Raw genomic sequence first — 26004 nt, 5'->3', positions numbered from 1 at the left:
CGCCTCACAGGACATCTATGTGTATCAGATCGGTTGCTCTTTCAGTGCTCGATGAACCGAAACCCTCCCATCTCAACAGTCATGTCCGTAAGATACAAATCATGTTACATGAGGGTGTGACTGCAGATCATTAGTGAGATTAGCAGTACGGACATTCATACCGGCGTATAAATGTAAAGTAACTAGCTTTTAAAAAGATAGTTTAGTGTTTTGTCTACTCACCCTCATGTTATGCGAAACCCTCGTGCGGTGATTTGTTTTCTCTTGGTGTCCAACAATGTTGTGGAAGTCTTCTGAAATCATCAAGCCAATCAAACTGAAAATAAAAAAAAGTTCACCCCAAAAAACATGCTAGTAGCAGCATGTAAATTCATACTCAAATGTTAGCTTTAGCATTAGCGCACAGTATTAAATCATATTAGAGGCATGCTAGCAATATTCTAGTTCAGTCTTCATAGTGTTAAAACATGTTAGAAGAATACCAGCAACATGCTAATTTATGCTTACAAATGTTTAATTTTATGTTTATGTAAATCTGATTTAGCAATTTATTTTTTTCTTTGTACGGTCCTTCGATTTACCAATGCTATTCCACTGTTAGGGTTGTAACAGATCATGGTTGATCCGTGATTCGTACGGATCACAACCCACGGTTTGGAACACATGTGACTTGCTGTTTAATCAATTTTTTTAATTTGTAAATTAATTCTAAATTTATAACGATCATAGAGAGATCACCTCTCATGTTTTTCAAATCACATGTATTAAAGGATTTAGGCTATCCTGTAAAATAATATGAAGTTGGAAGAAGTTGTGGTAGGTTATTTGGGATGTGGGGTGTTTCTTAGGTTATTAAAGGTGTTTTCTGTTTAGCAGTGTAACTTGTTTAGCCTGCATTAATACAGTCAGTGTAAGCTGTACGATTAATCATTAAAAGATCGGGATCTCAGCACCCACACAACATAAATTATAAATGTTGGTGATTTGCATATTTTAATTAATCCTCCGATTCACTGCATTTAAATCAGTTTTTGAAAAATGCAAAAATCATGAAAGAGATTCAGTCTTTAGTCTTCCGAGATTGTTACAAGCAGTCAAATAACACAGCAGTACTAGGATAACAGTTTATAGTTTAGATAAAAGCACTGATGTTTATGGTAAAGATTAAAATCGCTGTCATATACATTTAACGATGCTCAAAAATTAAAGTTGTAAATAATTACATTATTTAAACCAATAGGTGGTGACAACCAGCCATCAAAAATATGCCACTGAATAATTCTTCAAAAATGGCACCAATCTAGCATTAAAACATGAAGTTGTCATGGGGCCCTAATACCATCTCTAACTCCTCCCCCTTTAGCCCCCCCAGCGCCGCCCCGGCTGCCAGCTAGCGTTTTGGAAGTGTTATTGTAGAGCAACACAAACATTATGCAGATGTATAAATGCAAAACAACGCGCAAGACAGGCGCTGTGGGTCACACCGATCACTTGACGCAGATCAAAGTGATAAGAGTTAATTTAAACAAATTAAAACAGAAAAAATATATGGAGAAAAAAAATTACTTTGGTAAAAATTCAAACAAAATAAAAAAAAAGTACAATAAAACAGGGGCCCTATCTTTGAAGTGGGTCTGCATTTGATCAGAACTTCAAAAACTCCTAAGATAAATCAGTTATTTAAGCTGTATTACAAGTTGGGAAACACCCTTTGATGCAGTGATGGACCGTTTTACGTAAACCACATGCTGTTTGTTTAAAAATCCTGTCCTCTCATTGAAGCGAGAGGTCGCCAGCCCATCTGCTCCAGCTGTGAGATTGCAGTGACCTTGTATCTCCGCTGAGTGTTTGTGTGTGTTTGTGCTTTGGCTACGTTCACTACACGCATAGTTCTTGATCAACATTGAGCCGAGCATTCCCAGGGGACTCTGAGTCACTATATCAGATAACTGTCAGGCGTGTTAAAGGCAGGTTTTCCTCTCTGCTGCACCGGCAGCATTTCATTGTGTCTGCGCTGGACCATTAAACCTGGTTTGCAAAGCACTGTCTGCAAACAAATGTAAAATCATTTGGAAACATAAACTAAGTAATACTGAGAATGTGAACAACACATTCATAGCTATGCTAGCAACATATTAAACAATGCCTTAACCATGCTAAAAACATCGTAGCAACAATGTTAAACAGTGCCTTAACCATGCTAAAACATGCTAGCAAAAATGTTAAACAGTGTTAACCATGCTAAAACATGCTAGCAACAATGCTAAACAGTTAAACATGCTAAAAACATGGTGGCAACAATGCTAAATTGTGCTAACTAAGATGTTAATTCGGGACAACAATAAAAATGTAACAATGTAGTCAATATTTATGTATTTACTTATTTATTATTTAACGAAATTTAAGTAATACTGAGAATGTAAACAACACATTCATAGCTATATGCTAGCAACATTTGCTAAACAGTGTGTAAACCATGTTAAAACATGCTAGCAACATGTTAAACAGTATGTTAACCATGCTAAAACATGATAGCAATAATTAGGGTTGTGCGATTTAATCTAAAATCGAATCGCTAATGCGATTTAAAACGTTGCGATTATCTAATTGCAACAGGCTACGATATGAAATATAAATAAATTATATAATATCCCCCACCCAGAGCAAATGTGTGAATACCATCTGTGTTCAACAGTTTTACTAGCTAATTCAGTGAGCACACTTATCCTACTGAAAAAAAGCAACACCAAAATACAGTTTCAAAGTTGTTAGCAGCTGTTACACCATATAAAAAACTAAGGCACCAGGAGATAACTAACGCCATAACTCGCTACTGTTTGCTCTAGAGAAAAATTGGTGTTTAATTTCTACATATTAAAAAACAAATTTAAATAAAAGTTTAAGTAAGTTAATATCTTTTCAGCTCCTTTTTTTAATTAACACTCACTGCATTTTAGCAGTAAGAAGTTACGATACAGTATATTAAGCTGAAGCTTGATTACAAAATTAAATCTCAAATCGAAATCACAATATCTTAAAAACAAAACAAAAAAACAAACAAAAAATGCAGTTTGATATTTTCCTCGAATCGCACAGTCCTAGCAACAATGTTAAACAGTGTGTCAACCATGCTAAAAACATGGTAGCGACAATGCTAAACAGTACATTAACTAGCATGTTAATTCAGGACAAAAAAAAGTAAACCAGTCAATATTTATATATTTACTTATTTATTGTAATGTCCGGTTTGTGGACATTAAATCAGGTTTATTTTCTACATTAACTTAACGGATATCCATTCAGCAGTGGATATAAACGTGTATCCTGTCACACTTGCTCTGCAAAAACAGTGCAAAGTGGCTGAACTTTGTAATGACATTGTGTGTGACTTTGTGTGTTGCAGAAAGACTTGAATTAACTCTACAATAAATACATCAAATAATCATAGGGAAAGTTCTTACTGTAATATTTTTCCAAAAACGTTACGTGAGATCTGCTTCATGTCTGTCACTGTGCTGTTTATCTGACACAGCTGGAGATTGAGGCACAATCTGACAGGTAGGTGGGAAGGGTGGGCGGGGAGAACTAGCATCAAATGCAAAGGAAACAAAAACAGCTACAATATGTTCAGAGCAGAAAATCCCAATATTCTGAAAGGTCTAATAAATAATCTGATGGGTGTTTTGAGCTGAAACTTTACCACACATTCTGGAGACACAAAGGACTTACCAAAAATTATGAAAAAAGGGGTAAAATAGGTGCCCTTTAAAACATTATGGATAATGTAAGTACACAAGTCAGCAAATGTACTGTACATAACACTATTCTAGTGGTTTTTAGATATTATTAATAGAAAAAATGTGACATATTGTGCCTTAAAAGCACTGAAATTCATCCTTAAAGTGTTCTACCTTAACTATTGCTGACATAAATGCATGGATATTCTTAGCGTTTGTCATTCACCACATTATTTAAAGGGGGATTTATCATTTATTGAAGGGATTCCTGAGCGCCATCTGTTGCGGTACATAGAGCGAGCACTGTGGTACTCACACACTGAGATAGTTTAGCGAACGCTCGTCTGCCCGTTATTCTGTCAAATTTACTTTGTCAGCCGTTCAAAGTAGACTTCCTCTCAGCTCTTTGATCACTCAGATCCTGTCTGAGAACCGCAGACGGGCAGTATCACATGCACACCTCTTTTATTTCCCAGACTAGTATACTAATATTGTTCATAATTCATGAGGAACTCTAATCAGAATCAGTCAGTGCTCAAAAAGCATCAAGCAGCCAGTAAATGAAAAACATCTGTGATTGGAATTAATGTAATGATGGCGTGTGCTTCCAAAGTACATCACAAAATCTCAGCACAGGCCTCTCGTATCCCCATAATGCTCAGGGTGACAAAAACAAGCCAGTCTGAATTTCAGATCCATCTGACAGAATCACACTAACAACCCAGAATTGCGTAAGTGTCCTGTTTCCCACAAATGGCACAGCCAGTCTTTTAAAAATAACTTGGAGCTTGCTGGTCTCCGAAAAAAACACACAATTTGGCGCTCATATGGGCTGCTCAGCCAAAATAGGTCTGAAATGTGTCAAAGCAGATGCTAATTGTTACATTCGCATCAGAAATGCGGCTCGCATGCTTGCATAAGTGGCCGAGCAGGAATCACCTCGCTTCAGGGCCCACCAGCTGTCTGTAGGACAACACGGACCAGACGTAATTATATAAGTACCGATGTTATCTAAGTGACCCTGAACTCTATCGACACGGTGAATGGAGCGTGACTGAATTATCTGCATGTGGCGGTTTGGGAACATTGCATTTTAGATTCAGTTGGTTTATAACTGTGTAGGTGGACTGTGTGTTAAAAATAAAGGTTCCTTTTTGGTATTGATGATTCCATGAAGAACCGAAACATATATGGAAACTTTCCGTTTAGGGTTCTTTTCTAAATAAAGAGTCTTTATTGGCACTGATGGTTACTTTAACATTCCACAAACTGTGTGGCAGTTGTGTGGCAACAGTGTGTTCAATTATTAATTAATTTAATTCATGTAAGGGTGTTTTCATACCTGCCTTATTTAGTTGTTTAATCGCACTAGAGTTTGTTTTCCCTTTTGGTGCAGTTCATTTAGGCAGGTGTGAATGAAGCAATCACACTCGAATCGCACCCTGGAGCAGTTCGTTTGTGGTGAGAACATGATCTGAACTAAAACAGACCCAACCGCACTTGGACTAATCGAGCTGCCGCAGTCCGATACGCTGTCCCATCTTATGGGGTGTGGAGAAAAAATATTTGTTTACTTTACCAACAGTTTTAAACAGAGAGAGAGAGGGAAAAACATTACCTGATGGATCGTTGGTAATATTTCCAGCGTATGACTATGTCGCAGTTTAGCTAAATTAATTCACACCTCCTCCTGAAGTGACTTGCGATGCGCCTTCGCTGTTTACAGTGCATTAAAACATTTGTTTTCCAGCCGTAGCTGCGCTTCATTCTCAAAATGTATACTTTGTCTAAAGTGATGTATACAAACTATATAGTATACTGTGACCAGAGATACAATCAGCCAGGGCAGTCCCCCCCCCCCATAGTAAAAAGCGACATTTTGTGTCTGCCGGTTTGTTGACTTGCTGGAGTTCCATTGGCATTTTCCCGCACTAATTCTAACCAAATGAAAAGCAGTTAAGTAAATACGTTCCATAACATCTGGCCAATGAGTGATGTGGATTTTGTCACATGACTGCATTTTCGTTTTCAACTGGTTCGAACCAAAGCAATCAGTTTGGTGTGAAAAGAACCCCAAAACCTGCAGAAAAATGCTACAATGTATCATTTGTTTCCCTTGGTCTGGACCAAATGAACCGAACCACAGATGTGAAAGCACCCTAAATCTACTGCACCTCGTAGTTCACTGACAAGTTACGCCAAATCACACTCATAATCAATGGGGATTTAATTGTGGGATAATGAAACTGAAGATAATCATTCTGCGATAATGACAACTCTTTGCATTGCTTTTTAGTGAACTTCATTGTGTAATAATTGCTGCTACATCTGAAAGTGCATGAACGATACATTTTAATACCATGTTATTTTTACTCCAAACCCACTTCATAACTTCAGTTGAGTGTTTGAAATAAATAATTCTGTGAGACGATTCAGTAGTTGTGTGGTTATTAGACACGTTAAATCAATTAAAGCACTTAAATCTTCTGTTTATAATGAAATGCTATGTGGATTTTCTGGGTTTCTTCTTAGGTGCGTATTTGGAGCTTCAGCACAAGAGCGCCCTCTTGTCTTAGGAGGAGATTTAATATGGATCACAGAACCATGCAGATGTGCATGACTTAAGATTTTACCTAATCACAGTTATGATTTAATTTCAATTTATTACCCAGCCCTAATGGAAGAGATGAGTTTTCGGTAACACTTTATTTTGATGGTCCAGTTAAGTATTAGTAGAATGTCTGCTTAGTATTTGTTGATACTGCTCCTTCAACAGACATTTAACTGACTATAAAAAACCTTGCAAGTGCATGTCAACTTACACTAACCCTAATCTCAACCTAACAGTCTTATTATTATTTAATGAGAATCAATTGGCATGTAGATGCAATGTAACTTAAATTCAACAAACAGACCATCAAAATAAAGTGTATGTTTTAGAAAAGGCAGGGAAAATCATTCCACAACCAAAGAATAGCAAGTATGAAGGTTTATGAAGGGATTATGTAAATTTTTGTGGTGGTTTTATGAGGCAACTCTCACTTCTGGAGGGGATGTAGAGCTGTATGATTGACTATAAGTAGAAGGGTGCAGAATCTGTGGTTGCTCTGTTGATACAAGCTGTAACTGGTAGCTACCAGTGCAAAGATAAAGATGTGGTATGGGCTGTCTTGGAGTCATTGAATATCTAAATTCTGAATCATTTGAGGAAGTTTGATTGCACATGAAGGAATCCCAGCCAGAAGCGCGCTCATATAACCCTGTCTAATGAGATCAAGGGCCTAAACATAAAGTTTTGCTGCCTATTTTCTGTCCTGATGCTGTCTACAAAGTATGGTCTTTGAAGTTCAACTGTTTATTCAAAATATTCAAGATGTTTTTCATGCTAAAGCGGCTTTCACACCTGGTAGTTATAGGAACTAGCCATCAGGCCAGTCTTCCGAGAACCAAGTTTACCCATTGGCCCATATTTTCTTGATTGGATGTGTGCCGTCAGTGAGAACTATGAGTTGACCAATACTGGCCGACATGGATGGAGGAAGTTGTGTTGTGGGTTTTGTGATAATGTCGATGTAACTTGGACTTAAGTTATAAGGTATGCGATTTAAAAGACCGGAAAAGAGGACTAACAGCTAATAAACAACAACAAAGGCAGTGGGTAAAAATGTTAGCTTTATGCACCTTAAAATAATTCTATACCTATGTTTTGTATTGCATGAATTTGACCAATCAGCATGCTTGTTTCATTGGTATGTAATGTCTTTTGCATTCTTTATTTTTTAAAGTCGGTATGAAATCGTTTAATATGGTAGATGTATATTGCTTGTTATAAATGCTTATCGGTGCACTTTTCTAAAAATAATTTCGACCTCATAATCTTTAATCGAGCATCTTAAACTTCCCTGCCCCCTTGAAATGACTTTTCACTTCTAGTCACGTGGAATGCCTTTAGGGCGGGGCTATCCATACTTTAGGGCGGAGCTGTCCGTGCAGGTCTCATTTCTGCTCAGCCTTCTGAAGGCAGTGGTTTGAGCACATTTGATATGATTCCATCTGTAAAATGGAGCTCCTTATTCACCATCAGACATCTGAAAACATTCATCTGCAGAGGATGTTGACGGTGATTAAGGTGGACAGAAAAATCCTCCACAGCTGAGCGCAAACTGCCATTTAAATCTTCCTCCGTTTTCCTCCATCAATGTTCATCTTCCAACAATCCAATCAGTTGCCTAAGAATGAAACCATGCACCAACTTTACATTTTTTCCTAATTTCAGAAACCCTTTCAGTCAGATGTACATCTCGATAGGGGAAAGAAAGGACAAACGTAACTTCAGTTTCATGCCGACTTTAAGAGTGTAGAGTAATTGGACATAGCGATTGAAATAACGTACAGATTTGCTGCATTTGCTACCCACAGTGTGGCTGACCTTAGCAGTGTTTAGACAGATGTGTTGGTACAGACTATAAAGATGGTTATCACATGCTGCGGAACTCCCCGAGGGCTCTAGACTAGGTGGATTGGATGGGGTTTTCCCTTCAACAACCTCTTTGATGGAGGTCTCTTCAGCTCTTACGGTCTCTCCATGTAACGGGGGTCTTTAGTCATATTTCAAGCACTATAAACAGCTATTTGCAGGATTCTGTCAATCCTTAAGTTCAGTGTAAACAAAACAAAGTGGTTTTAACTTCGAAGTGTACTTCTGAAACACTTTGTTGTCTTATTCATAGGAAACATGAATTGTAAGATGTCATTTTTTTAATGAAATCATGGTGTGATTTATTTTTGCAGACAAAAAATCTCCGTACAATAGTATAGAGTTTTAGCTATCATTGAATTTTAAATGAAATGGGCTTTTTGAATATGTTATGCCAAAATAAAAACTGATTATGTGGATGCCCATTTAAATGACTGAATTTCTTATCTTAGCATTATCTTAGAATTAGCAGTACCAGTAGTATCAGCATAGAAATTAACGTCAATATTTCATATAATATGTCACTTTAGAGTTACTTGAGTTCGTGCAAATTTATTATACCAACATTTTGTGCTCATCCAATGTCGTCCTCCAGTCTTTGCTAAAGGTTTTGGCTGCATTCGAAATCACCTACTACTACATTTGAATTTACTACTACATTACTACATTTGAATTTAAGCGTACTACTCAGCCGTTAGAAAAGTATGTTCTATACTGTTTGAATGACAGTAGTATGAATGGAACTCGGATGTACTCATCCACCATTTTGTCATAATCACTTGACCTACTCATGTGAGTTGCGTCAATTTACTCCCATTCATTCAGGTTCTTCGCATACTGTTTTTCGAATTCTATGAATTCGCATGTTACTCTTCCCGCATACTGGTTTTTTTTAGCACACTACATTTTATGGAAGGATGCGATTATTTTTTTTTTTGACGCAGCCTTTGTCTCTGTTCTTCCTGTGTTTTTAACCCTGTCCTCTGGATACCATGCAAACAGCTGTAGAGGAGATTTTTGTTGGAACCTCGGCATGTGCAGTAACTAATACAATATGGAAATAATGTTTTAAATGTAGTTAGTGCTTAAGAAACAACAGTAATGTCACAGGTCATTTCATATTTTGTTGTTGTCTTGAAATATGTCATTTAATACTGAGTTCAGAATGCAGTTTTTGAGATTTTAGGATTCCCCTAGGGCTGTACAATTAATTGAAATCGTATCGAAATTGTGATTTGAACATGTACAAATTATTACGCTCCAGTCCCGACTGATACTTCTTCCACAGTATGCTGTTTGAACCAATCATAATGCTGTGATACTAAACAGAATGCAACAACAAGAGACTGAGCTTAATGACAAATAGCCTGCATAAACAGGGATAATAAGTTCAGGAGGACTTGGTACCCAAAAGCGTGAACATATGTGGTGTGGGAGATACATTTGGAGACAGGAAGGCTGATATATAGCAGATTACCAGGTAATTTGTAAGACCTGTCAGTCACATATTACACATAAAAACGTGTGGAAAGCACGAGCATGTTGCTTTCTTCAGCATTTTCAATGCGCTTTGTCGTTTGTCTTTGCTCGTTGATCATCAACCGTTTTCTCAATGGATGACAAACTTTAACAAAACATTGCTGCTGCTCTGATACAAGTTATTTATAGAGAAACTTAAAATCCACTAGGTGTTTGGGTGTTCTGTGTTGATATGAGGTGCATCTGGAATACGTGGAAATATTTTTCAGATTCATACTGTAGAACATCTGCGTGTCAAAATCGTGATTGAAATCGAAATCACAATATTGTTCAAGAAAATCGTTATCGGTTTCTTTTGCCCATATCGCACAGCCCTAATTCCCCCATTTATTTAGGTAGGACTTTGGTCATGAATGAACTTCCTTGGGGCGTTGCAAATATGGCCGCCGAGTGAACTGACTTTCCTCGAAAGGGACTTAATATGGCTAAAGTTAACAGGGTAATTGGCTAGCGGTGTGCTAAGCTAGTATATTGAGCAAATTCCCTCCAAGATGTAAGCTAATCGAAAGACTAAAAGAACACTTTGTCCTATGATGAGGTTAGCTTTCCCCCCTGTCATGAAACTCTTCACTAGTGCATTTTCGGTTTAAAAGTTTTGTTGTGGTTACATCTGGGGTCCACTAGGCATGGGACAATAACCGTTTTTCAGGTATACTGTGGTTTGGAAAAGTCATGGTTTTAAAACCGCCAAAATTTTATGTAATAACGTTCTTAAGGTATGCAACAGTATCTCCAGCCGTTTTGAATTGTAATGAAATCTGTGTTTGAAACTAATGAAGACAGCAGAATTCAATGATTCATTTCAATTATTTAGCCTGACATGTTTACTGCTCCAATATATTTAAATATTTCTCAAAATAAAATATATCGTGTTCAAAAGGGGAAAATGTTTTGTTTTTTACTCAGACGTTTAAAAATAACTTATTTTAGAGCAGTAATCACAATATCGTGAAACAAGTGATATTTTTATCCAAGGTGATCATACCGTCAGAATCTTATAGTGGCCCATGCCTAGCGTCCACACTACTCGGGCATCTTCGATCCGTTTCGAAAATTGTTTCGAAAGTGCTAAAGACCCTATTTAAGTAAAGCAATGCTGGTGTTATCGCAAATATTGATAAATGTCAATTTAAAATCATACAATCTTGCTTTTGGTTGTATCGATTCTGGCTTTGCTCTCTTGCACTCTCTCTTCTCAGCAGGGAAAATTAATATTAATACTAGGATTTTTAACACTTTTGTTTTAATCAGAAAATAAGATGAGATTGCTCCAATTTATTTATTTATTTTTAGAATTTGTTTAATTTTGGACTTAAGGACTACTGACGTACCTGATATAAGCAACTATTTTTACACTTAAATAATTGTACTTAATGTTGTGGAATTTGTTCCTCACAGTATCAAATGATATTGCATATTGATATTTTTCAAGATATGGTATCGAAGATATCGTATCGAAGAAATTTCAATATTGTGACAACACTAGCTAGTATTCCTTTCTGTATTGATGGACTGAAACACAAACATTTTAAAATGGCTGTCCATAATCGCTTTCTGACTGGTCTTCTGGATTATTGTGTATCATGTATCATATCGTCTCATATGACCATTACACTACTTGTAGATAGCAAGTACAGATGCCAGAAAAATATGTGCATGCTCTTTGAGCACGAATGATGAGCAATGCTGCGGATGTTTTTGTGTTTCAGTCAGGTTTCCGGGCTCATCACAGTACAGAAACTGCATTAGTGAAAATAACCAATGATCTACTCTTAGCTGCTGACCAAGGGTGCATCTCGCTATTACTTTACACAATCTTAGTGCGGCATTTGACACCATTGACCACAATATCCTCATAAATCCCTGACAGGTGTCCAGGGACAGGCTCTACAATGGTTTAAGTCATACTTAGCTGACAGTTACCAGTTTGTGAAAATTAATGGACAGCCTTCACAAGTCAGCCTAGTAAAGTAAGGGGTGCCTTAAGGATCAGTTTTAGGCCCTTTGCTGTTTACAATATACATGCTACCCCTTGGAGACAATATTAGAAGACATGGGATCAGCTTTCACTGCTATGCAGATGATACTTAATTATATATTTGAACTAAACCTGACAAGATGTCTGAACTGTCTAAGCTAACTGAGTGTATTAAAGGTGTTAAAGACTGGATGACCAACAATTATCTTCTCTTAAACTCAAAACAAAAACAAAATTATTACTTATTGGGCCTAAATCCTGTACACAGCAGATCTCACAACTCGACCTACAATTAGAGGGATACAAAGTTAGCATTAGCTCTACTATAAAAGATCTGGGTGTCATATTAGACAGTAATTTAACTTTTAAAAATCATATATCCTATGTCACAAAAACTGCTTTCTTTCATCTAAGAAATATCGCTAAGTTACGAAGTATGCTATCCATCTCAGATGCAGAAAAGCTTGTCCATGCTTTTATGACTTCTAGGCTGGACTACTGTAATGCACTGTTTGCTGGCTGCCCAGCATCCTCTATTAATAAACTTCAACTAGTACAAAATGCAGCTGCCAGAGTTCTTACCAGGTCGAAAATAATATGATCATATCACCCCAATTTTATCCTCCTTACACTGGCTGGTATTGAATTTAAAATATTGCTTCTTGCCTATAAAGCATTAAATAATCTACCTCCTGTTTATCTTACCAACCTTCTGTCTTGCTACAATCCAACTCAACCTTTAAGACTTCAAAACTCAGGGCTTCTGGTAGTACCTAGAATAGCAAAGTCGAGTAAAGAAGGTCGAGCCTTCTCATTTATGGCTGCTAAACTCTGGAATTGCCTTCCTGATAATGTGCAAGGCTCAGACACACTCTCGCAGTTCAAAACTAGATTAAAGACCTATCTCTTTAGTAAAGCATACACTCAGTGCATCACTTAACGGTATGATACATGAATGTGCTCCACACAGGTTTCTTTATCTCGTCTATATACACTATGAACAGCAGCTACGCTAATTATTCTCTTTATTCTCTATTTACACCTGGCGATACTCATCCCAAGACCCACAGACCACGCAGCGCCACTAATTCAATCCAAGACCAGCGACGAGATGATCCCAAGGTTTCCATATCCTGGACCAGGCCGTATCCTGAGCAGCTACTGTGGTGGTCATGGAGGAGTGGAGAGCATGAGACTGATTCCTGTTATGCTCCAGGGACAGACGAGTTTCTGCTGAGTCCAGCTTCCAGCCTCCAGCGCTTGGACTACAGCTCTGCACAAGACGTTTGGCTAGTGGAGAAATGGTCATTCCTATCTGAGCCTGGTTCTCTTGAGGTTTTTTCTTCACCTTCGCCAATTGGTGAAGTTTTTCCTCGCCGTTGTCGTCACTAGCTTGCATGGTTCGGGATCTGTAGAGCTGCGCATTGATGGATTTGCTCTTCAGTGTTTGAAACCTCAGTAGTGATTATAAAACCACACTGAACTGAACTAAACTTAAACTTTGGAAAAATGAACTACACTGTTTCAATTTACTATGATCTTTTATGTGAAGCTGCTTTGAGACAATCTACATTGTAAAAGCGCTATGCAAATAAAGGTGAACTGAATTGAATTGAATGGTCACATATCATGTGTTTTATGCTGTATATTGTGGATGGAGATGGTTTTATGAAACGCATTAAAATATTTTTAATCTAAAATACTGTTTTGGAACGGTCCCATGAAATTTTTTAGATGTTTATATTTTATAAATTAATTATACATTTTTAGGTTTTTAGATAGATGTTAGTATCGGTATTGTTCGATTTTAGGATATTTATAAGCTAGTGTGCACCAAAACAGTGACAACTTATGTTTAGAAGATCTAAAACTAATATAAACATGTAAAGCTTGTAGTTTGTCACTTCCACTTAAATGGATCTACGGTTTTATTCACGTCACCGGTCTCACTGGCAGAGTGGTGATAAAGCAAATTGGTTTTAGGAAAAAGGGGAGGGGCTACACTATGCCCTGCCCTCTGTTTGTGTTTCAGTTGAGGTTACGTCATAACACAGAATAAAATGCACAATTCAAAGCACTTCACGGGACCTTTATGCCGAAAAACATACTAGTGTAAACCAAACGCCAATTTTTAGGTTTTGTTCATGAGTTACCATAAGCATCAAAGAGTTTTGCCTAGTCTAACTTTTATGTTCTTTTTGACTAAGGGGTTGTCTAGGTGGTTATCTCTGTGTGTTTTTTAATCTTTTGGCTTTCATGTACATTCCATGTGTGTGAAGAGATAACACCGTACATCAGATCAGAGAGCAAGCGCACCTAGTTATTTGAAGAACCGATAGCTGGTGTTTTCTTTCTGTCTTTCCTTCTTCCAGCTGTTTATCGCTCTGAATGATCATCGTGTGTTTGTGGTTGTTTATTTCAGGTGATCCAGCAGCGTGAGTGCTAACAGGTGCTGCGGTCGTGGGCTCTCAGCAGGTAAGTCTATTTAAAGCTCTTTCATACAGCGAGTCCTTCACTTGAACCTTGACTCGTGACACTTTTTTTTTGGGTTTTGTTGCTCAGTGCACAGCGAGACGTGCCCTCAAAGTGCAACGTTTGGATATGTTTGTTTGGAGATGCTTTTAGATTGGAATGTTTATGAGGCATACTCATATTAGTGATTGTGGTGAATGTTTTGGAATGCTGATGGGAATTCGGTGTATGCAAAATAGGTTATTGTGTTTGAAAATGATTAAAAAAACAACAACAATCCAAAACAGTCAGTCCTAGATATATATATAAAACTATACAATAAAAAAGGCATTCTTGAGCATTGTCTAGTGCTGCACGATATTGAAAAAAAAAAATATATTTTTTGTTTGTGATATTCATTCATTAAATTTCCTTCGGTTTAGTCCTTATATTCATCAGGGGTCGCCACAGTGGAATGAACCGCCAACTTATCCAGCATATGTTTTATGCAGCGGATGCCCTTCTAGCTGCAACCCAGTACTGGGAAACTCCCATACACTCTTGCATTTACACTCATACACTACTGCCAATTTAGTTTATTCAATTCACCTTATAGCGCATGTCTTTGGACTGTGGGGGAACCCGGAGCACCTGGAGGAAACCCACGGCAACACAAGGAGAACATGCAAACTCCACACAGAAATTGTCTGCGATATATATTGCGATATCAATATAACTTTTAAAGATGACTTGCAACACTATTTGGAAGTCGTAAGTTTAGATTGATTGACGTTATTTTGTAGGGCAGTATATGCATAAAATATAGTAAACAAATTACCAGTGTTACGACCACCTCGTTTGAGTCGCAACATAAAAGTGCTCAGGCAACAAAAGGATCTACAGTATATGCAACATATTTATAATACACAGAACTAATAGAACAACAAATCAAAGAACAAACAAATCGTCACCTTGGAATCATAAGGTTCTATCTGGGTTCTGAATGATTTTGAGATATTGAGCTTCAAAGTTTTTGCATTCCGCTGCAAACGGTATATGTGTAACATTTATTTTCGTTTATAAAAAGTCTTTTAAAAAAACATCCCATAATGTAAATAAGTTGTCATTTAATAAGAATATGTCAAAAACTCAATTTTGACAAAAATGTCAGATAGAACCTTATAATTCTAAGGTGACGAGATGTCTGGGCATAGATAAAGATAAAGAACTTAAGATATAATCACAACTAACTTTAACTACATGATATAAATAATGCAAAAAAAACCATAAGGTTACAGAATAAAAGAGATGGTCACGGTAAGCAGGCACGCAATCAGGATATGCCACATCCAAACTGGAATCCTGGAGTTGTCACACAAGCATATTACAACAAAGCAAATTAAGCAAATTACAACAAAGATGCAAATGAAATAAATCATGTTCTATTTTTTTTCTGTAGAATCTAACAGTATTGAGGCACAGAAATGCATTCATATTAAAATATCACTAGCCTTGTATATATAAATATATGAAATAATCTTTGTTAAAGCTTCAATTTTATGGGCTCTATTTTAACGATCTAGGCATTAGATGCAAAAGCATTAAGAGCATGTCGGAATCCACTTTTGCTGTTATAAGGAAGGAAAAATATGATCTGCGCCCTGGCGCATGGTCTAACAGGGTTGTGCTTATCCTCTTAATGAGTTATGGGTGTGTTTTGAGCATAACGTTCATTAAACCATCTATCATTCCTTTTAAGAGTCAGTTGCGTCACGCCATGGCGCATTTGCTATTTACATGGCGGACATTGTAAGTGGAAAAACTGAACACTTCACTAGCGAGAAAAAGGTTAAACAGATCATCTGTGTGTGAGGATAAAGAACGAGCCTCCTCCATTCTACCTCTTTACTTTCTCTTTCCTTTCACATCCATTAGCTTACATATTTAATTTAATTTGTTAAGCGCAAATATTTGTTTCAAAACTATTTCTAATTTCAGTTCTAATTTCCATCAAATGAATAAATAAACAATAATAACAATATGTGGTCTTATTCTTATACCCCATATAGTGACGCAAACCCGACAGGTGGACAAATCTACACTTGTTTTTATTCAAACAAATATAAATATGCAAATAATAAATAATACTGCTAATAATAATAACATTATACAAATTCAAATTATTATGAATAAACTGAAAAAAGCCCCTTGAGATGAGGCATAAAGGCAGTGTTTTTATAATTATGTGGAAAATAATATTTTTTGTAACTTTTTAATCCTTTATTTTTTTCATATGTAAAGATATTTGTGTATTGTTGTACATCCTGTGTGGATTAAGCAATGTGTACTTATTTGAACCCACATAGGCGCATAGCTAACGCACTCTCTTTTAGATGGTTAATGGTGCGGCCTATTTCAGTTCCTCAAAATAGCAGTGCACCAACAATGTGCCTTAACACACCTTTATTTTAGACCATCACACCCATGAGTCCACAAAGTGGCACAAATGGATTTGCTGTTTAAACAACGTGGCGCAAAAAGTAAAAATTGGGGTTTCGCTGGTCTGAAAATAGCAAAAAATCGCGTGTATGATAGGACGCTATAACTTCTTGATTTAAATTAGCTTGAAATCTGATACAGTCACAGGTCTTTAGAAACCCTTCTGAATGAAAACCTTTCACTATATTAGGGTTAAAATTTTGTGCAGATTAAAAAATATATATATGCCAGCTTGACATTGCAGATCTTGTGATGTGACTATTGCAGATTCACACATTGTGACATTGATGTTGAAATATATATATATTTTGCAGCCCTGATTCTGTCCATTTTTTGGTCAAAACTTATATCACATTCTGTTTTTAGACGTTTTTGTGTGGTTAAAAATGCTGGATTCCACACAATTCCTTCATGTTGTCCCAACCAAAGTAAGTTAACGTAATTCTTTTTACAAATTTAAGTGGATTAAACTTTTAGGAAAAATTAATATTTTTTTATTTCTTTTTGTCTCTTTTTCTTTTCATTAAAATTTTTTATTTGTATTGATTAAGGTGATATATTAACCAAACTTCTTCTCCGAGTGTGATACGCCGTCGTACTAATGAAGCGTTTTTGCAGAAGTAGATGGAGCTGATGGAAATGCAAAGGCCTGAATGTCTGAAATTTACTTGAGCTCTGCAGCTAAACCTCTTGCGAGCAGAGATGGGCTGAAACTGAACACAGAATATGTGCAGTTGAGAAGTCTTACGCTTTTAATGTTGTGCAGAGAATTTGTAGAAGAAGAGGAAGTATGTTTGGGTGCGACTGACTGGAGGACTGGAGAATGATTGACAAGTGATGAATTCCACTAATCTCCATCTGTTAATATCAGCGGTGTATAAATTCTTGAGTCAGGAAATGTAGAGTTGTTGCGCACCTCCTGAATGTAATTCTTGCATTTGAGTGGGGATACCAGAATTCTGGTCATTTGAATCATTCATTTCTATCCGATAAATTACTGATATTTTGGACATTAAAGAAAACCCTCTCCTGACCTTTTTTTATTGAACACGCATGGAATTGATTAAATAATATTCCAACACAACGTAACTAAATGCCATTTTTTGAGTGCAGTTTTTGGATGGTAGCATTCACCCTAACAGAGCACCAATTGCAATCGCACTCAAAGTAATATTTGGTGCAGCTCATGCTGTTTCTCTGAAAATGAGAAGTTGTGAGGACAGTTGGACAAGTGTCGAAGTGTGTCTTTTTCAGAGGAAATGACATGTATGCAGTGCAGTCACCACGACCTGGCGAGACGCTTTACAGACCTGGAACAGGAATCGCTGACGGCTGTAATGACCACAAAATCCGAAAACCATCAGTTTACAGACTGCCCTTGCTGTTTTTTTTCTGAGCTCTTGTGATTAATTTAACATCACTGAGAAAGAGTGATGACGGCGCATCCCTGAGCATTAGCGTATTTTACAGGACTGCAGAGAAACGATGGTTAAAGTGCTTGGATTATGCTTCCTGCCTGATTTCTGGCGTCTGGGAAATGCGAGGAAAGCCCTGTAGATTTATTTGTTTGGTTTTTGGGGCTTTAGTGGTATCAGATACAAATGCAGGACGTTGCCTTGTGGGTTTTTTTTGAGTTTCTCGAAGTCTCTTCTGAGGAGTCGCTGACTTTAATTTGAAGTGTTGTTGTTTTTTTTGGCTTGTGTTGTGCTTTTGGGAAGATTAAGAGGAGGTTTGTGTGTCTTGATTGTTGTCGTTCTGATTCTTGGCCTCTCGTTACAGTGATGTTGTAAGTCAGGGGCGTTTGAGGACATAGGGAATGCTGGGAAACAGAGCAGTGTGTGTTTTGAGTCGCTCTATTCAGAGAAGCAGGCCTCGATTGTGCTGCTGAGCATGAGAGGTTTTTATTCTGGATGCGCGTGTTTTGGGTTCAAATGATCTCTGGACGATACTCAATTTTTTCGGCTGATTAATCACTTTAAAATGGTACATTTGGTTCTTTAGAAAAGTTGTGAACTAATTCATTGTTTTTCTGCCATTTTGATAAAAAAAAATTAATCACTAAAATATGACAGAATTTTTTTCGAAATGCCTAAAATTGTTTAAGGAGTTCATCAATAATAAGTTTCAATTTGCTGTTTAGATGATCAAAAATAATTGACAATTCCTAAATCATAAATAATAATAGTAAATTGACTTATTTACACAGTAATAAACAGACAAATTAAAAATGCTTTTATCATTTTCCCCAGATGTTGGTAGCAACCATAGACTGTAAAATATATGGACGGAGTATCCGTGACGTCACCCATAGGTTTCTGAAGAGCGCAAAAGAAGCCACAAGTAGGCGCGGCCAACCGTCGCCATTTTGTTCGCGCGTCATCGCACCCACGGCGGGATACCAAACAAGGGCAAAGAGGCGGAGAGTGGGCGGAGCTACAGACACCTGCTGGCATTTTGCTTAGACCTGGCAGACAGACTTTACTTTGGGAGAAACGCTTAATACTTCATTACCTGCGACTCGTTTGTGTTCTGACCACATGTGCTTGGCTGTACACTGTATCAATAAAGTGTTTAGACTTTTAAAAACACTGTATTAATATATTGAGCCACTAAACATTGCTCTTATGACGTTTTTCTACAGGAGGTAAACGCGAATTACTTCCAAACACTTCAGATGTGTGTGTGTGTTAGTAAATGCAAGACTATTGATAAAATCCAGCACAACACTGTATGATAACGCTTCAGATGACTGTTCTAGAGCCTACAGCTAATCAATCTGTCATATTCTGGAGTGCTTTACGGGTCTAAAGAAAAATATTAATGATAAATGATCTTAAATAAAACAAATACATTTATAGAGATGGTATACTAGTATATAACTTTACTCACATGGGAAACGAGGCCACGTGAATGGTTTGTGAGCACAATTAAATGCACACAGCATCCCATATCATCTGATAATTGTAAGAAATAAGTCCAAAAGGCAGCTGACTGTGTAAAGCCACATAAAACAACACAAAAATACGATGAATATGCCGAGATCAGTGGCTAATCTGCCGGATTCAGCTGAGGTGAAGTGACGGCGACCAGCGAGACCTAGCTGTCACTCAAGTGGCCACGCCCTTAATTATGCAAACTTAAAATAACCTAATATAAAGGAAATGGATGAGTTATAAAAAAATTCACCCCCCTCACAGTTGTCATGGAGGGTAATAATAGCTATATGAACCTAAATCGTTCTTTGTACCAGGCTGTAAACACCTTTTTTTTCTGCTGTAAAGTTGGCCATTCTAACAGTGGGCTCAATTGCACTTTGCTCTATTATGGAGCCAGGACTAGCGGAATTTTGATGAATTGCAGTTTCAGTTACTTCCGTATTGGCCTCCCGAGGGAGAGCGGGAGGTTGCCGCTTGGTAGCAACCAAACAAATCCATATATGCAAAAAAAAAAATCTGATTAGTTTACAAATTAAGTTGTGTAATAAAATAAAATGACACAGGGAAAAGTATTGAACACATGAAGAAAGGGAGGTGTAGAAGGGCAGTGAAAGCCCAGACAGCAGCTGAAATCTCACAGTAGTTCTTCAGCAAGTTCTGCCCTTCCTCATTGTAAGTGAATATTGTCTGCTTCAGTCCAACATCTACAGTATCACTATGATGAAGATGAAACCAGGGTGGACATTTTAAAAAGACAATGATCCAAAACACAGCCAAGGAAACTCTCAAATGCTTTCAGAGAAAGATAATCAAGCTGTAGAATGGCCCAGCCAATAACCTGACATGAAGCCAATAGAAAATACAAATTAAAGATAAGATTTGATAGACGAGACCCATAGTACCATCAAGATTTCTACACTCTGTTGAAGTCTGTGAAAAACTCACATCTCGGACTACCCCCAAGTGTAACCCACCGATCCAACTGAACCCAACCCGGTCTGAGCTGGGATCGAACCGGCAATTCTTTGTATGGGAATCTGTGCTTCAACAAGGAGGCTAAAGATCATGGCCTCTTGCGTCTGTCGCTGGAGCACCTTTGGAGGTCAGAGGAGTGAGGTGTGCCTGCATGGCACTTCGCTGGCTGGCCTACGTTACACTCACCCACTTAAACCTCACTACCATCCCTGACGAGCCCCCAAGTGTGACCCAATGGTCCTACTGCACCCAAACCGGTCTGGGCTGGGGTCGAACCAGAAATTCTTTGCATGGGAGTCGGTTGCCCTAATAAGGATGCTAAATACCATGAACTCTAGCGTCTGTCGCTAGAGCATCTTTAGAGGTCAGAGGAGTGAGGTTTACCTGTAGAACTCTTTGCTAGCTGACCTCCATTACACTTACCCCCTAAACCTCACACTCATCCCGGACAAGCCCCCAAGTAACTTTAAAGCATGTCAGTTTTGCTAATTTAGCAAACTAAGATTAACAATTATACACCTCTATCTTCACCATTGTTATTTTACCAAATCAAAATACAAAGAAATGTTTATTATTTTTTTACAATTTATCTGTCGTCGGTCTATTTTTGCTCTGATGTCACCACAAAGAAAAGATTTCTCTTGGTTTTATGCGGCCTGTGCTCTGGTTGAGATGGTGAAGTCATCTGTGATCATTTCCACACTTCGCACCAGGAATGTGGTTGGAGATTGGCAGAATAATCTGTCACTGAGGTCTTAGTCTCGCTTTACGGGCTCTATGTGATTTTTGGCTAAACCCACTTAATGCGACAGCTCTAATCAGGGTTACTGCTAAAGTGGATTTTGGCCGTGTTGTTATCGTAATCCCATAAATCATAGTTCGATGTGGATATTAATGTAAAAAAACTTTACAAGGGACTACAGTGAGCTGCTTTCTGATGATTTGTGCTTGAATTCTGAAGTCATTTTGCAATCGTTTTTAGAGTCCAAACCACATTGTCTCTTTTCTCTCTAAACCTGGCTCAATTACTAGTATTTTAAAGGTTAATGAAGGGTGAATATCGTCTCAAAAGCAGTCCAGTGTTTCACAATGTCTTTAAATGACAAACAAACCCGATTTCTCTCTGCAAAGGTCTTTAAACAAAGTCTCATCGGCCGTCCTGTGCTGCCTCATTCTTTGGCCGGACTGCAGAAAAACGTCCCAAATGGCTCCTCAAGCCTAGACTTTCCTCCCAGTACCTCTTTCTGTCTCTTTTGCTCATTTCTTTTTTAACTGGAAATGCTTACAAAAACCCCTTAGAGCAGTGATATCACTCCCCACCTCAGTTATATGATGTCATTTGTGCAAGAATTTGGGAGTTAAAACACGTGTTTTAATAGAGTTTGGATGCAAATTCTGTCCAAGCTGAGTTGAGTTACCATTTAAATAAATTTTAGTCAGATGAGTTTGACATGCAGGTTTCTTAAAAAATTTGTATGTTTTCCATCACTGTCCATGTTGTAGCCTTTTGTTTATAAGTGTATTTTTATTTAGTTTAAATATGTTAGTATATTTGTTTTGTTCTGTTGTTGGTTGTGCATGTCTTAAAGGCACAGTGAATGGGATGGCAGTAGGCTGGAAGTGGGTCAAAAACTATTTTTGATCACTTCATAGGTTTGTTTTGGAACAAATTTCACTTGGTATAAAGTTGAAGTCAGAATGATCAGACCTCCTGTGAATGTATTCTTTTAGAAGTAATTTCCCATGTGTTGTTAAACTGACCAAGGAAAATTTAACAGTAGTTCCCTTAATATTTTTTCTTCTGTGGAAAGTCTTTCGTTTTTTAGTTTGGCTGCAAGACTTGGGAAATATTTTTAAAAGAATTAACATTTCACAGAAGGGCTAATAATTTTGACTTCAACTGTAATTTGTTTCTTTATTTTGATGCATTTTATTTTGTGTCAATTATTTATATAATAAACAAGAAGGTTGAATATTAAGTGTTAGTGGAATGGAGTGCGTCAAAAACGAAGCCTTCTTCCAACCAGATCAATCCATGATGTTTTTCTTTAGACAAACATTAAATAACATTTTTAGGTGGAACTGTGGTCATTGTTAAATTAATAAAATGAAAGTTGATGGCTACCTGCACGTACAGGCAAACAAAATAATACCGGTTGTTGCTCCTGACTGACTATACACAAGCTTGACTGTACACAATCTGTCACTGGGAAGTATCTATTCAAAACGCACAAAATAGACTAAATGGTCCATATTGGTACCTTTAAAGTGCCCGTACAAGCGAGGAATTCTGATGGTCATATGCATGTCCACACACATTATGAGTGAGTTTAAATGAAAATTGCTTGGATGCAGTGATCGCCTGGTTTCTCTCAAGGTTTTTGCCCTTCACATTCGTCAATTGGTGAAGTTTGTTCCTCGCCATTGCTTGCCTGGTTTGGGACTTGTGCAGCTGCGCATCGATGGATTTGCTTTTCTGTGTTTGGACTTTCAGCAGTGAAAATTAAACTACACCGAATAAGACTAAATTGAACTTCAAATCTAAAACTGGACTGACACAGTTTCAATTTACTAGAACTACTATGTTAAGCTGCTTTGACATAATCTACGTTGTAAAAGTGCTACAGAAATAAAAATGATTTGATTTAATACATGACACAATTTTATGACCTGGCAAATTTCGAGACAATGAAATTTCAGTGCCAGTTACATGGACAGAGGATTTTTTATTGATATTTATTGCTTTCAGAACCACTTTCTGGGTGACGACTCATGTAGGTACTACATTTCCATCTGAATTTACCACACAACCGTTAGAAAAGTAACGCTTGTAAAGTAACGCTATGTGAAATAAGCTGAAACAATTAGTTCACAACTTGGTAGTTTCAGACAAATTTAGGTTGATTGAACAAAACAATTAACTTAATTCCCTCATGTTTCCCTCATGTTTTATTGTTCCCTCATGTCCCTCAATTATTATTTATGAATAATTAATGAATTCCTAACGAAATAATTATTTGTAGCCTACCGTTTCAACTACCTGACCTGCATAGGCTTTGTTTTACCCATAACCAAATCATAAATATATAAAGATAAGTTACACACAAATAACCACCTGTCAATCACTTTTTTCACAGGACTCTGGCATGAATAGGCAGAGTGATCTGTGTCGTTATAATGGCGTCGACAAACTTGGTTGGTAATAAAGCTGCACAACCAATAGGAACCAACCAACAGTATCTGAGGTTTAGATGAAACGCCAGTGTGGATGTGGATTTTTTTCGTTCTAAAATGCCATTTTAAAACTAAGACATATTAGGTTTTTATGAGGCTTAAGTGTGTATTTTTCACGGGCGGGTTGCTGCTGTGAAGGGGCAGGGCAGAGGATCGCGATGCTGGCTCAGCATCATACCCATAGGCCATCGGCGCTGGACAATGGCATCGTCTATCGACCCAACCATACTACTCTGCTGAAATACTCACATACTGTATAGTAGGTTGTAAGTTCAAGTTGCTTTATTGGCATGACATTTAATACAGTATTGCCAAAGCATTTTAAATATTTAATATATTAACATCATCAAATAAAAAATAGTAATACAGTAGATAAGTAATAAATGACTAAAAAAATCAGATAATACATTTGATAAATATAACAATAATAATAATAATAATACAAAATAAAAAAGTGTAGATTATTTAATTAAGATACATGAATTTACATTAACTGTTTCTTATGGTGTGTAGGGTGTATACATATTTTGCAGCTAGTCTAGATGTCAATTCATCCTCTCAGAGTACATGGTAAAGGTTTTTCAGAGTCATTTAAATTAAAAAACTTATTAATCAATGTTTCAAATTTGGGAAAAAATATTTATCTAGTTGTGGTGTATTTGGGGCAGAACAGAAGGAAGTGTGTTTCATCCTCTATTTGATTTTTGTTACACTGTTTACGTATTCTCTGTTGTTTAGGAGTCCGGGATTTTTTATGTCTGCCCTTTTCTATTTCTAGGTCATGATCACAGAGGCAATATTTAGAAAGAATGTGTTTTTCTTTTAATTGTTTTAATGATAAATAATTTGCCAACTGTGTGGTTCCATTTAAGGCCGAATAACTCTCTCTTTCTCTCTCTCTCTATCATAAGAGCTTAATAATATAAGTAGTGAATTTTTGCTAGAAATACAGGTTGTTTGTGTTTGTGAATTATAAAGTGAATTATGGCCATGTCCACTGTAAACTTTAATATTTGACGACTGACAGACACATCAGACATGGTTTAGAATGTTTATCCTCCTGATTGGTCAGCTTTATATAAATCGTCAGATCAACACGTTTGACCATACACATCTCACAAATTCAGCAGGAATGACTTTGGTTAATGGAATGCTCTCATTCTCAGTTGTTTTTTAATAGGCAATTAATAAATAATGCAAAAAGCAATGCAAAACAAAGTAATAAATGTTGCTCGTTCTTATATAGACAACAGAGCAATCTAATAAATGGAACGGAGCCCTTGTCTTACATGGACGGATGAGATGGTAAAGCTGTTGATTTCCATGCTCTGTGGTTTTGTAATGTAATAAGAGACTGGCTGCATAAAAGGACTCACTCCCACTCAGTGCAGTCTGTCGAGTGACTTCACTGCTGCAGAATGCCGAAAACACAGTTAAAACACAGACGCTCTGCGTTATTGTGTGTGTGCGTGATTATCCAGTTGGGTGTTTTTCCTCATGCAGCAGCAGAGTTAACCATGGCTTATGGAGCTGTACTGTACTGGCGCTCTGTCGCATGTAATTGCATGCATGTTTGCGTCTATGTCTGTGTTTACTGAAGCCAACTTCAAAGAGCGTGGCAGTAAACCAAAGGTTGTTGCACCCTTACTGGAAGTGATTTGCGTAAAAAAACGCAGAGATTGTGTTTGTCCGAGTACTCTGAGCGATGGCAGTGATCGATTATTAGATTGGTAATTGCAGGACTTGACGTCAGAGTGACCTTTTTGGACAAATATACACAAATATGTCTGTGGCCATTTTTTAATTTTGTGGCCTGTTATAGTGGTGTCTTGTGAGGTGATTTATTTGTGTAAAATATGACATTTTTGACTTGATAACATTTGTTAAATAATGTTAACACAAGTTATAATATACTAAAACATGCTAGCAACATTTTAAGTTTTGTTAGCCTCTTACATCATCAACATGCTAACAATCTGTTAAAACATATTATTACATGGCTATCTAGAATACTTGATTCTGATTGGTCAGTCGCAACATTCCAAGGTATGGTATTCCCTGATAACATCCGCTAAAGCTAACAACATCTTCGGTACTTCGATTCATCTTGATCATCAATGTGTATGTTCACATTCATAGACATACAACCACATTCATATTAGGGCTGTGCAATTAGTC

General features: G+C 37.2%; 1 protein-coding gene across 1 annotated transcript in view; it reads left to right on the top strand.

Annotated features, from left to right (window-relative positions):
- Positions 1 to 26004, top strand: part of add3a (adducin 3 (gamma) a) — a 175074-nt gene that overhangs the window by 33221 nt on the left and 115849 nt on the right. Inside the window, exon 2 of the mRNA XM_056447734.1 lies at positions 14154 to 14206. The gene's annotated coding sequence lies outside the window, so the exon portion shown is untranslated. The remainder of the gene's footprint in view (positions 1 to 14153; positions 14207 to 26004) is intronic.

Source organism: Danio aesculapii, chromosome 22 (assembly GCF_903798145.1).
Source record: "Danio aesculapii chromosome 22, fDanAes4.1, whole genome shotgun sequence".
NCBI lineage: Eukaryota > Metazoa > Chordata > Actinopteri > Cypriniformes > Danionidae > Danio > Danio aesculapii.
The sequence above is the reverse complement of the archived record's forward strand: the minus strand, read 5'-3'. Positions and strand labels throughout refer to the sequence as shown.